The sequence below is a fragment of the Gorilla gorilla genome, chromosome 8, assembly GCF_029281585.2.
Source record: "Gorilla gorilla gorilla isolate KB3781 chromosome 8, NHGRI_mGorGor1-v2.1_pri, whole genome shotgun sequence".
In the NCBI taxonomy this organism is placed as follows: domain Eukaryota; kingdom Metazoa; phylum Chordata; class Mammalia; order Primates; family Hominidae; genus Gorilla; species Gorilla gorilla.
Window position 1 is genome coordinate 101,297,847 of NC_073232.2, and position 16,403 is coordinate 101,314,249.

Below are 16,403 nucleotides of genomic sequence, written 5' to 3' on the forward strand. Positions count from 1 at the left end.
TACACCACCATGCCCAGTTAATTTTTGTATTTTTAGTTGAGACAGGGTTTCACCATGTTGGCCAGGATGGTCTCAATCTCTTGACCTTGTGATCTACCCGCCTCAGCCTCCCAAAGTGCTGAGATTACAGGCATGAGCCACCATGCCCAGCCAGAGACTACTTATTAATTGGCCATTTAAAATGAAATGAAACAAAGTCCTCAATTGCTAACAATTAAGGGGAGAGGAGTGTAAATTCAGCTATTGTCTTGTCTTCAGGCAGCAGGAAATTAAGGGATTGGTAACTGTTATTTGTAATAGTAATTGATGTCACAAAAGGAGTTTTGAGAACAGGGAGTTTAGGAAAAAAATTGATCTCCTTTTATTTTTAGTCTGTTAATATTTAATGTAATATTTGATACAGTTCAATTTAGATTTACTGTTCTTTGATCTATTTTTATTTTTTGCCTTTTTTGTTGTTCTCTTTCTTCTCTCCTGCCTTCTTTTATATTGTTTAAATTTTTTTCTAAATTTCATTGTAATTTATCTATTAGCTTTTAAACTATATCTTTTGGCATTATTTTTACAAAATTGCTCTAGGGATTACAATATACATCCTTAAATACTCACCATCTACTTCATGGAAATTACTGTAACCTTACAAATGTATAAATCGATTTTACCCTTGTTCATCCCATTATAATGTATATTATAAGCCTCATACAATGGTATGATTTTTACTTTTTCTCTGTGTTGTTTCTAGTTAACTATATGTGCTATCAAAGTGAGACCCCATTTATCTTTTAATCTGTTTCTGATTGTTTTTCCAGTGTCTACTTAACTGAGACTCTTACAGGTAATTTTGTAGGATACTAGGTGTTTTAGATGGCAAATATAAAGATTGTGTTTGTGTATGTGTATGTGTTTATATGTGAGGGCCAATCTATTGAAAAGAAACATTGCAGAATACTAAAGCAAAATTGAAACCATTTAGAGTTTGTAGTTGTTTTATTTTAAAAGCTAACCTTGTAAGTACTTAGTCTTTCTAAAAATAATTTTAACTTCTGTGTTTTATTTTTCTATTTTAATTTTTCCTGGGCCTTGCCTCCCAATCCTCCCACCTTCCCTTTCTTCTGTGTGACCTATAGATTCAGAAATTCCTTCCTGGGATAATTTCTGGCACTGCTTTGGAGAATGGAGCCCCTGAAAATTGGCTATGGACCAAATGGATTCCCAGTCTTGGGGATCTCTAGGTCATCATCACCATCTGAACAGCTCTGAGAGAGACAAGAAGTGGAATGGAGAAGGTGATTAGGTAATCCAAGAATTGCCAGGGGAACAATTGTGAAAATCTTTCATAGAGTTCCCGATGAAAACAACTCTTTCTTGTTAGCCATTATCTCTGCCTTTCCTTTCTAAAGAAAAACATGTCATTTCATCTTGATTATCAATTTCTCAAGTACTCATGGATGTGAGGCCAGGTACCCTGCCACCTTGGCTCTGTTTGGGATGCAATGTTGTGTTTGTCACCACTTCCCATTCCCCAAAAGCATCTTTAACATAGACCATTCATTCTTCAGATTCAAAATGCTTAAGCTGAACTAACCTCAAAGGGCCCTCATTAATTTACAGACATTTGAATAACACCCATATTCATTTCTGCTACTGAACCAAAGCCTTTTCCAAAAAAATCATCTAGCAAACTGTTTTTGCCAGGCGAAATATTAACAGGTATATATATTTGCATACATAAATATTTACCTCTATGTCTTGTGTGTTTTTGTTATGAGACAGAGTCTCGCTCTGTCACCCAGGCTGGAGTGCAGTGGCACAATCTCAGCTCACTGCAACCTCCACCTCCCAGGTTCAAGCGATTCTCATGCCTCAGCCTCCCAAGTAGCGAGGACTACAGGCGTGCACCACCACGCCCAGCTAGTTTTTGTATTTTTAGTAGAGATGGGGTTTTACCCTGTTGGCCAGGGTGGTCTCGAATTCCTGACCTCTGATGATCTACCTGCCTGGACCTCTCAAAGTGCTGGGATTACAGACATGAGCCACTGTGCCCTGCCTCTGTTTTGTGTATTTGCATAAATACATGTCTCCAGAGCTTTAAATTCTTCTTAAATTTTTAAACTAGAACTAAACCAGATATTGAGAGGACCCAGAAATATACCCTGACTAAAGTGGGTGGAATTTCATTTGGCTTGACTCTTTGGTGAAAAAAAAAAAAAATCAGGCTCTCAAGGACTCAATTTGGTGAACCAATGCCAAATAGAAAAATGTTCTTCACATTCTCCCCAAAATAGATGTCTAAAGATTTTGCACTTTAAATTGGTACTTTGTGTATTAAAAGTGATATTGAAACTAAATTCCTACCCAATTAGTTGAAAAATATGAAAAAAGCAATTGCTAGAGAATGCAATTTATTAAATGTTGGTGGTCTTTTAAAAAATGAATTCCTCTTGTAGCCAGTGAGATCAGTTATTTATTTATTTATTTTAATAGTAACAGGGTCTCACTATATTGCCCAGGCTGATCTTGAACTCCTGGCCTCAAGCTATCCTCCCATCTCAGCTTCCCAAAGTGCTGAGATTATAGGCATGAGCCACCATGCCTGGCTAGTTAATGGTTATTAAGTAATACAAACATTTCTGTGAATTCCACCAGATCATTGACTTTGGCATAGTTCACTTAAGACTTTGTTTGATAAAATAAATCTCTTTCACTCTAATTAGGAAGCATTTTTGGGAACCTGATTAATGCTCTAACGTTGTGGGGCCAAAAAATATGTGGAACGTGGCCCTGCAGTTAGATGAGCTGAGATCATTATAGTACTATATAGCGCTCTAAATCCTAAATCCTAGATCACTGTAATACTGTACAGATCAGCCACTTGCTGGCTTTGTGACTCTGGGCCATTTACTTCACCTCTCAAAAGGCATATTTAAAGTGAGGAAAATAATAAGTTTATTTTGGAAATTCAGTTAGATGATGCAAATTGTTTACTGTAATTTCTAGCATGTAGTTCGTGCTCCATGCATTTAACTGTTATTACAGGTTGTATTAGTATCACATTAAATTACCGACTGAAGTGAAAGTGAAACCAGAATGCTGTCAACGATTAAAAAAAAAACAAACTCTCAAGCAAGAGCAAACAATGATACTGCCTCTACATTTTCCAAATCTTTGAACACTTGGCTATTTTAAGGTTTGTGAGGAAAAGATTGCTAAATTTATACAAAAGGAAGGAGATAAATCAGAGGCGGAAGAAACCGTGTACAGAGCAGCGCGTGCATTTGAATGAGGTATTAGCTCCATGCAGAAAAATTAGTTAGAAGGACAATAGCACTGTCATACTTTTTAAAAACTGAAAGTACTGAAAGTGTTTGTTTTTTTCTTATTACAGACTAGACATAATAACAATTTTCCTGTCATTCCTGCTTTCCCAGTTCTCCAATACATAAAGAATCAGGTGGAACAGTAGAGATGGTACAGGAAGGGGCATGGAGAGCAAAGGGAACTATCAGCAAATAAATGTGTGGGCTCTGGGCTTAGGAAAATGGGGCCCTGACTACTTTTCCACTGGATTGTAAGTTCCATGAGAGTAGGATTTTTTTTTTCAATGTTGGTCAATGCTGCGCCTCCAGGTCATAAAACAGTGCCTGGCACATATTGGCCTCTTAATAAATATTCGAGAATTAAAGAAAGGCCACAAACGAGGAGATACTTGACAGAGCAGGAGGTGACTTGGTGACTTGAGCTTTTGAGGCTCACCTCCATTGAATCTGTCCTCTATGCTTAGATTCGGGGAGTTTTTAGTGCACTATCAGTATACAGTACTACTCCCATTGTGTTATACCATAATACTATGCAGTGAGATTAATAGAAGCCAAATTTCATTCCTCTTCATTTGGCTGACAAATTAATTGTCACCAAAATCTGATGTCTCTTTCAAGTTTGAGGCAAGGTCAAATGACCCAGCCACTGAATCTTATGTCTCATCCCGATTAGGACCCAACCATACATTACTATTATGAATTAATTATAGTGATAATATAATGTGTAATACAGGGGTGTCCAATCTTTTAGCTTCCCTGGGCCACATTGGAAGACTAAGAATTGTCTTGGGCCACACATAAAATACACTAACACTAACTATAGCTGATGAGCTAAAAAAAAAATCGCCAAAAATCTCATAATGTTTTAAGTAAGTTTACGAATTCATGTTGGGCTGCATTCAAAGCCATCCTGAGCTGCATGTGGCCCACGGGCCGTGGGTTGGACAAGGTTGGTATAATAGATAACATATAATTAATATAGTGATATTATCACAAATGCCAGAGTAAACAAGGGGAAATTATTTAGTCTCTAACAAAAGGATTGATAGGCCAAGGAAAATATATTGGTTCATTATGAGGATCACGGAAAATGGAGAAAATTAGTACATTAATTACATTTGAATAGTCCTTCCATTGTACTGAACTAATTCAAGTGTTTTGACCCTAAAATTTTGTAGTTCTATAGCAAAAACCCACTTCCTTTCCACTAAATTGAAAATGACTAACATATCTCTAATGTACCCTGAACATAATGAGCAGCAATTCAGTGATATTGTGTTATTTTAAAATACACACCAACTATTGAGACAGATGATTATAATTTTAAATTAACAAAATTGTATTCATAATTAAGAAGCTATGATAGAAATAAAGTGTTGAACAGAATTTCTTGAAAGTATTTTTACTAAATAAAACCAAATGTAAAGGTCCAGGTGCTGGGTATAGTTGAAGTTTGAAAACTGAGTAAAATAATTCTTTCATTAAATATTATTAGAGATTCTTAGAGGCTCAGACCAATGCTGATGTTTGTAGAGAAGTTGCATTGTGCTTGAGATCCTTATATCTGGTGAAGGTAATTTTTGCCCACATTCCCCAGATTCCTTTAGATTAGCAGCAAAATGTATGCCTACATATCCCAAAGGAGAAGCTTATTTTCTGCTATTTTGACATCTAATGAATTAATGCTTGTGTGGACTGAATTGTTAAAAAATTTAAGATAATTTTCTCCCATTTTGTAGGTTGCCTGTTCACTCTGATGGTAGTTTCTTTTGCTGTGCAGAAGCTCTTTAGTTTAATTAGATCCCATTTGTCAATTTTGTCTTTTGTTGCCATTGTTTTTGGTGTTTTAGACATGAAGTCCTTGCCCATGCCTATGCCCTGAATGGTAATGCCTAGGTTTTCTTCTAGGGTTTTTATGGTTTTAGGTCTAACGTTTAAGTCTTTCATCCATCTTGAATTGATTTTTGTATAAGGTGTAAGGAAGGGATCCAGTTTCAGCTTTCTACATATGGCTAGCCAGTTTTCCCAGCACCATTTATTAAATAGGGAATCCTTTCCCCATTGCTTGTTTTTCTCAGGTTTGTCAAAGATCAGATAGTTGTAGATTTGTGGCATTCAACCTGCTCATCTGACAAAGGGCTAATATCCAGAATCTACAATGAACTCAAACAAATTTACAAGAAAAAAACAAACAACCCCATCAAAAAGTGGGCGAAGGACATGAACAGACACTTCTCAAAAGAAGACATTTATGCAGCCAAAAAACACATGAAAAAATGCTCATCATCACTGGCCATCAGAGAAATGCAAATCAAAACCACTATGAGATATCATCTCACACCAGTTAGAATGGCAATCATTAAAAAGTCAGGAAACAACAGGTGCTGGAGATGATGTGGAGAAATAGGAACACTTTTACACTGTTGGTGGGACTGTAAACTAGTTCAACCATTGTGGAAGTCAGTGTGGCGATTCCACAGGGATCTAGAACTAGAAATACCATTTGACCCAGCCATCCCATTACTGGGTATATACCCAAATGACTATAAATCATGCTGCTATAAAGACACGTGCACACGTATGTTTATTGTGGCATTATTCACGATAGCAAAGACTTGGAACCAACCCAAATGTCCAACAGTGATAGACTGGATTAAGAAATGTGGCACATATACACCATGGAATACTATGCAGCCATAAAAAATGATGAGTTCATGTCCTTTGTAGGGACATGGATGAAATTGGAAATCATCATTCTCAGTAAACTATCGCAAGAACAAAAAAACAAACACCGCATATTCTCACTCATAGGTGGGAATTGAACAATGAGATCACATGGACACAGGAAGGGGAATATCACACTCTGGGGACTGTGGTGGGGTGGGGGGAGGGGGGAGGGATAGCATCGGGAGATATACCTAATGCTAGATGACGAGTTAGTGGGTGCAGCGCACCAGCATGACACATGTATACATATGTAACTAACCTGCACAATGTGCACATGTACCCTAAAACTTAAAGTATAATAAAAAATAAATAAATAAATAAATAAATAAAATTTAAGTTAAGCTCTTGACTGTCCTTTTCACATAAGTGGGTGAAGTTGAGAAAACATAACTGTGAATACATTTGTTGTACTCTGCTCAGGCTTTCATCACCCCTGCTCTGACCTGTCGGAAAGTGGTAAGAGAGAGAAAAGATTCTGTTCTATTGAAAGCCAATCTCAATGGAAAGAAGTGACAACCAGTCAGGCTCATGCTGAGAGATGGGTCTAGTCATGAGCCAGGCTCAGTTCATTTGCACCACGGCTCCAGCTCACCCTACTTCACGGAACTGAAGATGTCTAGGTGTCTGGGTCACGCTGAGAGGGGGAGTTTATTAAAATGAATCCTCTCTTCTACAAATTCATGCTAAATTGTTCCATGTCTAATGGTAATTTCTCCAAAAAGCCTTCTATGACACCTGAAGCTATTAGAAGCAACCTTCCTTATTCTTTCTGTCCTTGAATTTGATCTCTTCTCTATTATTATTATTATATTATTATTATTAATAGGAACTAATATTCATCAAGAATTTACTGTTTCTGGCACTGCACAGCATCTTTTCTATGAATTACCTCCTTTCATCCTCCTAATAAGCATATAAAGTTTATTCTGTTAATATTTGTTTTATAAATCAGAAAACTGAAAGCTCAGAAAACCTTTTTATGTTTAAAAACACTGTCCACTGCCTGAAACACTGAAAACAAAATGGATAAAAATTAAGTACAATTAAAATTATAGATTCTTTAGCTTCTACTAAGCTGGTTTTAATGGGTTATGATGTTGTGTGTGAGCATAGGGATCTGGGGAGGAGAGATAAGGAAGGGAAGAAAGTGAGTACTGAGACAAAAAAGCAGAAAAAAAAAATGAGGTCAGCGAGTTTCCCGGCTCTGCAGCAGGGTGCCTTGCCAGCCTTGGCTCCTAGGAAGGGAAGACTTGTGGCTCACCACAGACCAGATTCCTGCTGACTTCAAAGAGAGACGTTCACAAGGAGAAGATGCCAGCATTCAGGACAGATGAGAGTCTGGCCAAATAATTGTCAGGAACCCTTAAAATGCAGGCTACTCATCTTGGGATGATTTTAAACAGTAATAAGCATAGGCAGCCATAACCCTAATGAAGTATGGGGAAAGAGAATGTGAGAGTCTCACACTAGGGCTGTTCTCTCTCACTCTCCCTCTCTTTTAATTGTTAATGATGACTTTTTTTTTTTTTAACAAGTCTACATAACCTGAGAGATGGGGCGAGAACAGCATAAATGCCATGGTTTTGATCCTCCTATCAAAAATCAGGACAAAATCCAAACTCAATTCGATCAGAAAAGGTTACATGTGCTTGACTGTATAATTTGCTAGCCATTTGTTTAGTCCTGACTCTCTAATCAAATGCCAGGAGGATCCAGAGAGCAACAGCAAAGGTCATTTCTAGTGCCTGTGTCCTCACCACACACCTCCTCACACATGTGTAAAGCACCTACAAAGGCTTTGGGGTAGATCCTGGCAAAATGGAATAATAGAAGATATAGTTCTTACGTTCAAAGAGCTTCCAAGCTATTTATGGAGCTTGACAGATGCAGAAAAAGGCAACGCTAATTTGCAAAGTCTGTAGTTTCAGAAGATGGCCAGCTGAGCCAAAAGATAAAGCGGACTTCTTTCCACTTGAAATTTTATTTCATTTATTAATTTTTAAGTTTTGTTCACCACTTCTACTTTTCCCACCCTTCTGGTCTGGACAGAAATGAAATAGTTCAGTTTTAGGCACGATAAGAATTCAAGGTGGTGAGTGGAACATGAGCAGGAATTAAACATAATGCACTTTAAATGTAAAACTAAGAAGTCAGGGCATGAGGTATAGATTTGAAGAGCATCTGGGAAGAGGTGATGGTTGACACTTCAGGCCTTCTTTGAAGCTAGGGGACCTGAGGACTGAGGAGAGCACATTAGCAAGCATCAGGACGCTGAACATAACCACAGTGGAGGTGACAGGGAAGCAACAGCCAGGGATAAATGAGAGCCAGAATTGTGGTGTCTGGTGAGCCAAAAGAGAGACGCATTTCACAGGCAAAGAGAGGCCAGGTCTGATGCTTATAATTACTCTAATTTGTCATCCCCAGTAATCTGTAGAGTCCAGGAAGGCAAGGAATGTTCTTATCCTGCCTACTGCTATTTCCTGAGGCCTAACACAGTCCATGGTACAAAGTAGGTACTTGTAAGTATTCGTTTAGCTAAGGAAAATTGTTGGGATCTTAGACTTAAGCTCAAAGCCTCCATTCAAAGAAAGTGGCCAAAATGTCCCCCCTCTGGAGCAAGTTGCATTCTGATTAGGAATGAGACTCGAGCCATATAAAGTCAAGTACAGTTACAAGGCAATGATAAGAAAGAATGAGATAGCTCAATTCCAAATGAATCTGGATTTATCTGATGTGTAAATTTAAAAAGAGAGAGATAATTTTCCCAGACTCCAAATGCCAAATCAGTTTCACTCCCTCCTCAAAAGTGCTGAGAAAGTTCTAAATTTGGAAAGGTCACAAAGGGATAAAGTGAGTCAGAGGAGGCTTTGCTTTGCCTTATATGAAAAGTGGGATTTCAACTATGGAGGAATAGGGTCCTTCCAGAGGGGATGTTTGAATGACAGAGTAGGAACAGGGCATGGGGAGGCCAACTGCGAGGAAGTCAGCACAAGCAAAGGGCAGGCCCAGCAATATCCAAGAGAGAGCGGGGCCAGTCCACAGGGTGTTCAGTGTGGAGCCTCCAGACCTGTGTCCTAACTCGAGCTCTGCCACATACTAGCTGTGTGCAAATTACTTAAACTCACCTAACCTATGTTTCTTAATCTATAAAATGAGGATAATATTAGATGTTAAGATTAGGTGAGGATCAAATGAGACATTGTGTGCATAAAGCACTTTTCCTGTGCAGTTAAACCCTTGATAAATATTAGCCACTTATTAACCATCGGGTTAAGAGAGAAATGTCTTTTTTTTTTTTTTTTAAAGAAGTGGCCATTGCTTTATCTCCCATCATTGTGATTTATACTTTTTAACTATATTCACGCCAGGAAAAGTTGATAGTAAATTTCATTTTGGGTGAGGTCTAGACTAGTATCCGTGGAAAGGAAGGCAAATTGAAGAGGTATGATCCTAGGACAGAGGAAGAACCAAGGTCAAAACAGGGACATTTCCCAATTCAATCCAACAGCTGCTTTGTTAACAGTGCCACAGGCAGTGGGGTGGGCAGGGTGGGAGACGCATCATGTCCTGGGAAGGGAACACTGTAGGGAGGGAGAGAGAGGCTGGATGGGGGAAACGGTAGATAAAAGGTTGGGCAAAGTAATTTAGTCCCAGTCCCAGATACTACGTGTTTCAGTCTGTGCTCGTGGGTATGTAAAGGTTTCAGACGGGCTTTCCATGAAAAACAGCAATGAGGCAAACCGTAAAGACAGGAATTATCATGATACTGTGCAAAGAGCCCAGGCTTTAGAGTCAAGCAAATCTTGATACCTTGACACATGAACTTGATCGAGTTACCTCTATGTGAATCAGGAAAGTTATTCTTTCCCTGTAGGTGTGGGTATGAGAATTAAATAAGTTAGTATATATAAAAGGGTCTAACACATAGTGAGTGCTTGATTAACTGGTATGTGTTGGTTCAAGAAGGCAGTATGTTGTTATATGCGAGAAGCAATTGCTTTGGTTCAAATCCCAGCTCTACAGCTTACTGGTTGGGTGACTACTGCAAGATCCTCAAGTGCTTGGGCCCATGTTTGTTTCACCTATATTGTGCACACAATAAGAAGACCTACCTCCCAAGATTTTTATGAGCATTGAATGAAATCATATTTATAAAACCCACTAAATGGTACCCGGCTCATATTAAGTGATCTAAATGAAGAGGTATTATCATTAAGAAGCAATTAAAAGTTGCATGTGTATGAAGTTAACAGCTTTTAACATAAAAGACGATGGATTATTTGGTAAGAGATCTCACCGAGCTTAAATGTGTTTTTTTCTTTTTTTTTGAAATGAGGAAAGGAAGACATAAATGGCAGAATATGTGGTACAGAACTGTAAGATACATGTCCCACGACAGAAATAAAAAAGGCAGAGATTCACTGAGGGGGGAATTCATGGACATTTATGGTCACATTATCCTGATTGGCTGAGGGAGTCAGCAGGCTTCTAGCCAGTTTTCTTGCTATTCACAGAAATAAAAGCTCAGTGTCTTTGAAAATGAACTAAGTTTTTTTTTTCTTTTTCTTGATAGGAAAATGTATTTATGTAATCAAGTAAGACTTGTTTCTGCTAAGTAAAAATTCAGCCTAAGTAGTATAATATGAAGCTAAATGGAGACTGGATACAAATATGTTTATAATGAGATTACTGAATTTGTTGATTTCCCTACATTTCCCATCTACTACCACTAAAGAAGTGCTGTAATAATAATATAACTGGCCAAAGTGGTAAAAGTGGGGTTAATTGGTCCTTACCTGTTTGAGGTAAACAACTGAACTGATGAGTGGTTTCCCTGAGCAAAGACTCTTGCTACTTCATGTGTCCTTTCCAGAACGTGGCATCAACATCACATGGGAGCTGGTGAGAAATTCATAACCTCATACTTAGACCTACCGAATCAGAATCTTAATATTAATAATATTGACAGGTAGTTTATATCCATATTGAGGTTTGAAATGCACTGAGTTAGAGTGTGGAGTTATGGCCACACTGTCTTAATTAGATTATCTTTATTTCAATCCAATTTGCACGGCTATGTGAGCTATGATTCTTAGATAGAGGAGTGAACATAAACAGCAAAAATTCTTACTTAGCAGACTTACCCAGTGCAAGAAAGAGTTCCCTTAGCTCACTGTATTATGATCTTAGTCAATATGACCCGGAATTTAAGAAAATAATATGACAAGAGTATGGTTTTCATCAACCGGAAACCATGTGTTCAACAGAACAACAAAACAAGAAGGCTTTGTACTTACTTAGGGAGTTTACATCTTGATGATAAGGCCACTGAGGTAACCGAAGAGGAAATGGATTCAGCATAGGCTTTGGAAGTTCACTTCTGTTACCTAGTAACTGTGTGACTTTGGGCAAGTCTTTCCAAGTTTCTTTTCTATAAAATAGGATGGTAACAGGACCTACTTTACAGGGAGTTGTAAGGTTTAGATAAGTTAACCGGTTATGCAAAACAAACAAACAAACAAACAAACAAAAAAAACAAAACACACACACACAAATGTTCTGGACATTATATAAGCATTAGATATTACTGATATCTTATTTTTGTTTATTTTTAAATGTCTGTCCCTTTAAACCATTCCTTTCAACACATTTGTGTGATTTAAATAAAAATAAGTTTGAAGAAATTTCAGAAAGAACTTTGATAAACCCATTGAATGACTTGGAAATTCCAAGGGGATTTCAAAGCCAGGTGGAGGAATGCCTGCTTAGTGTCTTTCCTCAGTGCAAAGGCTGATAAAGGCCTCAATTTCTCCCTCAGTTTACTGTGATCAGAGACTCAGGCTGCCTAGTTATCCTTGTTGCCTGGACAAAAAACTCTTTAGATGCATGCAGGTTTGTGCAGAGTTTGTGGGGAGGTTTCAGATGGTAAAATGCCTCTTCCTACCTCAGGTGACGGGAGGGTTACTATCATTCCTTTTTCACGGAGCTATTCTAGTTCTGCTTATAAGTAGTGTTCTTTGTATAGTGGATGTTGAGCAAACACTTGTTAAACTATAGGAAGTTATAACATCGGGAGAATTTCTAACCACTGCAAAGTGTTCTGATATGTAATAAATTGCCTTGAGAAATAGTAGGAGCCAGTGCTGGAAGGAGTCAAGCTAAGGCTGGCGTAGTCTCCTAGGGCTGTTGTAGAGAAGAGTCTGAAGTGGGAGGTGTTGATCTTATGGTCCCAGAGGTCTCTCCCACACTATCTTTCTGCCTGTATAGGTCAGAATCTATTAAGAGTGAGTAGGAATGGATTACACCCCACAGCCATGAAGGGCCTTAAATGATAGTAGCACACTAGTATCATATGTCAAGTGGCAAATGACACTAGCACCAAATGTGATTCTGCATTTAAGTTCTAAGTATTAAATGCATCTATTTGCTATATGAAAACATAAGATATCCCAGTGTTTGCAAACTGGTTCAATATTGTGTTGATTTTTGTTTTGCTTTAATACACTAAGGGAACTTCAAAAGGCTGATGTGGTCCATGCTCTCTGAACCAGGCCTCTCTTGACTTCTTATGTTTAGTTATTCATGAAACCACTGGGCCTGTCTAAATGGCCAAGTCATGTAGGAAGAGACAGAGTGAAAGGGAGAACAAGAGCAAGAGCTAGAGTGAAAGAAAGAGAGAGAGACATCTTCTCACCTCCAGACGTGATCAGAGGCAATAATGGGAGACCATGGGAGGGGAGAGCCTGATCCAATGATTCCTTTTCAGTTATTTTCTGGAAAGTTTAAAAAATATGGTATTCTTCATGGAGAAGCCAAGATGTTAGGCTGCAGGCAGTGCTTATGCTCTCTAGCCTAGTGAGGAGGAAAGCAGTATAGGTAAATAAAATGGCATTTAGTTGGTAATATAGGCAGGGCCTATATCAATTGTCACCTATAAAAGGCGTTGGTGATGGTCTTTAGGGGGCCATTGGCAAATTGCTACAACAAAATAATAAAATAAATAAAATAACAAAATCCAAGTTTATCTCCCAGAATCTATCTGGGCATATCATTACTGTTGGAAAGACTTATGTTTACCAGGTGAGAAAACTGATGCTGAGAGGGGTTAAATATTATGCACAGCTTCTCACATCTAGTGAAGTAACTGAACTAGGATTTATATCTAGGGACTCTGTCCTTCATAGGACAAGTTGCTAATTTGGGGGTGTTCTCAGGGAGAGGAAAATGTCTATATGCTCATATGCACAGATTATCCAAATCAAAACTCTTTCTCCCCATTCTCCTTTCTCAGTTGAACTAGATGTTAATACCACTATTGTATTAGTCGACTAAGATTGCCTTCTGCAGAAAACCACCTATGTCTCCTTTCTACCCAAGTGCTCTGGGGCTCCTCCCCTGCCCTTTCTCCTCCAACATCCCATTCCACATTCTCTTTCTATCTCTGCAGGACTCCCTGTAGTCCTCCCTGCCCATCCATTATCTCCCTCAAGCTGTCCCCTCAGCCTTTTCTAACAGGGAAAGGCTGGTGCCCTGGTAAAGAGTCCCCCACTCCCTGGCACTAGATGGGCTTGGGAGACAATGACTGCCCCTCCCTCATGCTGTTCTGATGTCTCTTGATCCTTCCAGTCACCTCCCTTCCAGGCCCATGAGGAGGGCCTGAGGCCCACACTAGCTAGTCTTTTCTCTGGAGGTTGTTTAGGGGCAGGGAGGAAGTCTAAAGTAGAGAGAAAGCACTGCCATGCCTTAAGCCAACCTTTCCAGAAGTATAACGCCCTTGCCACTAGTAGTTTGGGAAACAATTTTTATTGGCATGCAGGCAAATATTTTGTTTCAATAGTGGCATATTTATTTTTATGGATACCTTCTATTTTTGGCAAGGAATGCTGATTTTCCATTTATGGTTATAATGTAATGTTTTATTTTAAAAACAAAATGACTTAGGGAACAAAATAAGTTGACTTAAAAATAAATTATTAGTTAAATATATATTTAGTATATACAAGTAGACTACAGAAATGGCAAAATAGACTGAAGTTGAAGAAACATTGCCTTAAGCTAAGCCCACTCAGGATGAAATTTTATCTGCCCCCAAATCAACATCTCTTGAAAAGTGGTCCCTATCTTTCCTTTTGTCAGTTCTTAACACCCAGGGGGTAGGCATGCTTCTCATGTTTGGTTTCATAGAATATCTGTGTTTTCAGGGGACCACCATATGCAAAAATGTCAGGGGAGGGGTACTCAATTGGATTAAGAAGCCAGGGCCCACAGAACAGATGTTTTCACCCTACTAACCCAATTGCTGTCTGCTTCTTAGTTGCCACAGTCTAAACATTCTTTAATGCATTGTCTTTTTCAGTCATTGCTCAAGAGGTAGGTTAGTATACCAGTTTTCATAGTGGGAAAAATTAGGAGACTTAATAATTTGCTGCATATCTTGGTGGCCAAGTTTTCCAGCCCTGGTCAGTTAGGCTTTAGGACACTTTTCCTAGCCTTCAGGAATGTGAGCATGGAAGTAGTACAGAAAGGAAGTAGTACAGAAAGGAAGTAGTACAGAAAGGAAGTAATACAGGAAGGAAGTAGTGCAGGAAGGAAGTAGTGCAGGAAGGAAGTAGTGCAGGAAGGAAGTGGTACAGGAAGGAAGTGGTACAGGAAGGAAGTAGTGCAGGAAGGAAGAAGTATAGGAAGTAAGTAGTGGAGGAAGGAAGTAGTACAGGAAAAGTGGTTGTAAGCCATTTAACTTACTTTTTTTCATCTGAACTGTGACCCCCAAATTATCAATTTGTCTTGTGAAGTCACTTCATTTAGGAAAAGCAATGTAAAAGTAAAAATTAGTATTTATTGTGTGTACTAGGTGCTTTGCATATGTCATTTCTTTAATCCTGTAGGAAATAATATGTTCTCCGGGAGGTGAAAATGTCTATATGATTAGATTCACAGATTACCTATCCAAATCTAAGATCTCCGTCCTCTCTCTTCCTTTCCCAAGAACCCATACATATTTCCATTAATTGGTAGAAATAATTATTAATAGACTTTGTCACTTGGCCACTGTGGGCTCTGATGCCCTCTAGTGACAGAAAAATTCTTTGGTAGAAGAAGTAATATCCCTAGATAGCAGTCTACAGAATTGTTTAAGCAATTATCTTTACTTGAGCTTGAAACTAGAATAGCTAATTTGTAACAATTAACTTTTGTAACAAAAGAATTATTATACTGATCAAAGTTCTGATAATTTATCAGTTAAGATTTTTTCAGTTGTAAGAATCTAGCTTAAGCAAAAACTAAGAATTTGTAGAGTTGGGTAACTTTGGGTGGTCCAGGGTTCAATTTCAGAACCAAATGCATCCAGAACTTGGATGGCTCTACCAACCTTGATCTTTCAGCATGGTTTCCTCTCAGTGTGGTTTCCTCTCAGCATGAGTTGATTGTTTTCAGCTCTGGCAGGGCCACAAGCTCCCTGCACAACCAACCACATCAGTTTCACATCTCACATATTTCTACTTCAAATCCAATGAAAAAGAAAGGGTTTGTGTCCCAGTGTTTCCAGTAAAGATCCCAAAATCTACTCCAACTGAATGTGATGTGCTGATGGGCTTAAGCCAAGTCACGTTTCCCACCCACGACCTCCCTCCACCTACATGTATACCCAAGCCCTGGGATTGGTACCAATGCCACTGTGATGGTTAATTTTATGTATCAAATTAGCTAGCCCATGGCACTCGGCTATTTAGTCAAACACTATCTTAGATGTTTCTGTAAAGCAATGTTTCCGATGGGATTAACATTTAAATCTTTACACTTTGAGTAAAACATTTGCTTTCTATAATGTCAATAGGCCTTATCCAGTTAGTTGAAGGCCTTAAAAAAGAAAAAAAAAAGACTGACTTCCACTGAGAGAGTGAGAATTATGCCAGCAGACGGCCTTTGGACTTGAACTGTAACTTTTTCATGGGTCTCCAGCCTGTTGGCCAATGCTAAAGTTTTGGACTTGCCAGCCTCTACAATCACGTGAGCCAACTCCTATCTATCTATCTTTCCATCTATTCATTCTCTTGGTTCTATTTCTCTAGAGAACCCTGACTAAAAGAACCACTCACATCAAATAGTTAAGAAGAGGTGAGAGGGACAGTTTTTCTAAAGACAACTTGGAAGTACTATTACTAGGAGGAAGAAGGAGAAAGGCAGGATAAACAGTCATGGATATACACTATAGCTGGGAGTTATTAAAATCAACTTATTGCAATTTAGTAAAAACAATTTGGTTGACAACATTTTTTAAACATTAGGTACAAAGGGGAAAAGAACAAAAGTCTTAGTGGTAAAAAGATGTAGAAGTTTTTTTTTTTTTTTAATCTT

At 38.4% G+C, this 16,403-nt stretch overlaps 1 protein-coding gene across 14 annotated transcripts in view; it reads right to left on the reverse strand.

Moving 5' to 3' along the window:
* The window catches only part of ACTA2 (actin alpha 2, smooth muscle), a 56,641-nt gene that overhangs the window by 37,256 nt on the left and 2,982 nt on the right, over window positions 1–16,403 (reverse strand). For 2 of the 14 annotated variants that reach the window (XM_063710305.1, XM_063710300.1), the window contains exons 2-5: window positions 15,418–15,504; window positions 12,742–12,899; window positions 11,345–11,478; window positions 10,844–10,946 (exon numbers count right to left, since the gene is read on the reverse strand). The exons of 1 other annotated variant lie outside the window; for it this stretch is intronic. The gene's annotated coding sequence lies outside the window, so the exon portion shown is untranslated. Of the gene's footprint in view, window positions 1–10,843; window positions 10,947–11,344; window positions 11,507–12,741; window positions 12,900–15,417; window positions 15,505–16,403 lie in introns of all 14 variants that reach the window. 11 more of the 14 variants (XM_055353814.2, XM_063710304.1, XM_055353813.2 and 8 more) reach the window with 7 other exon arrangements.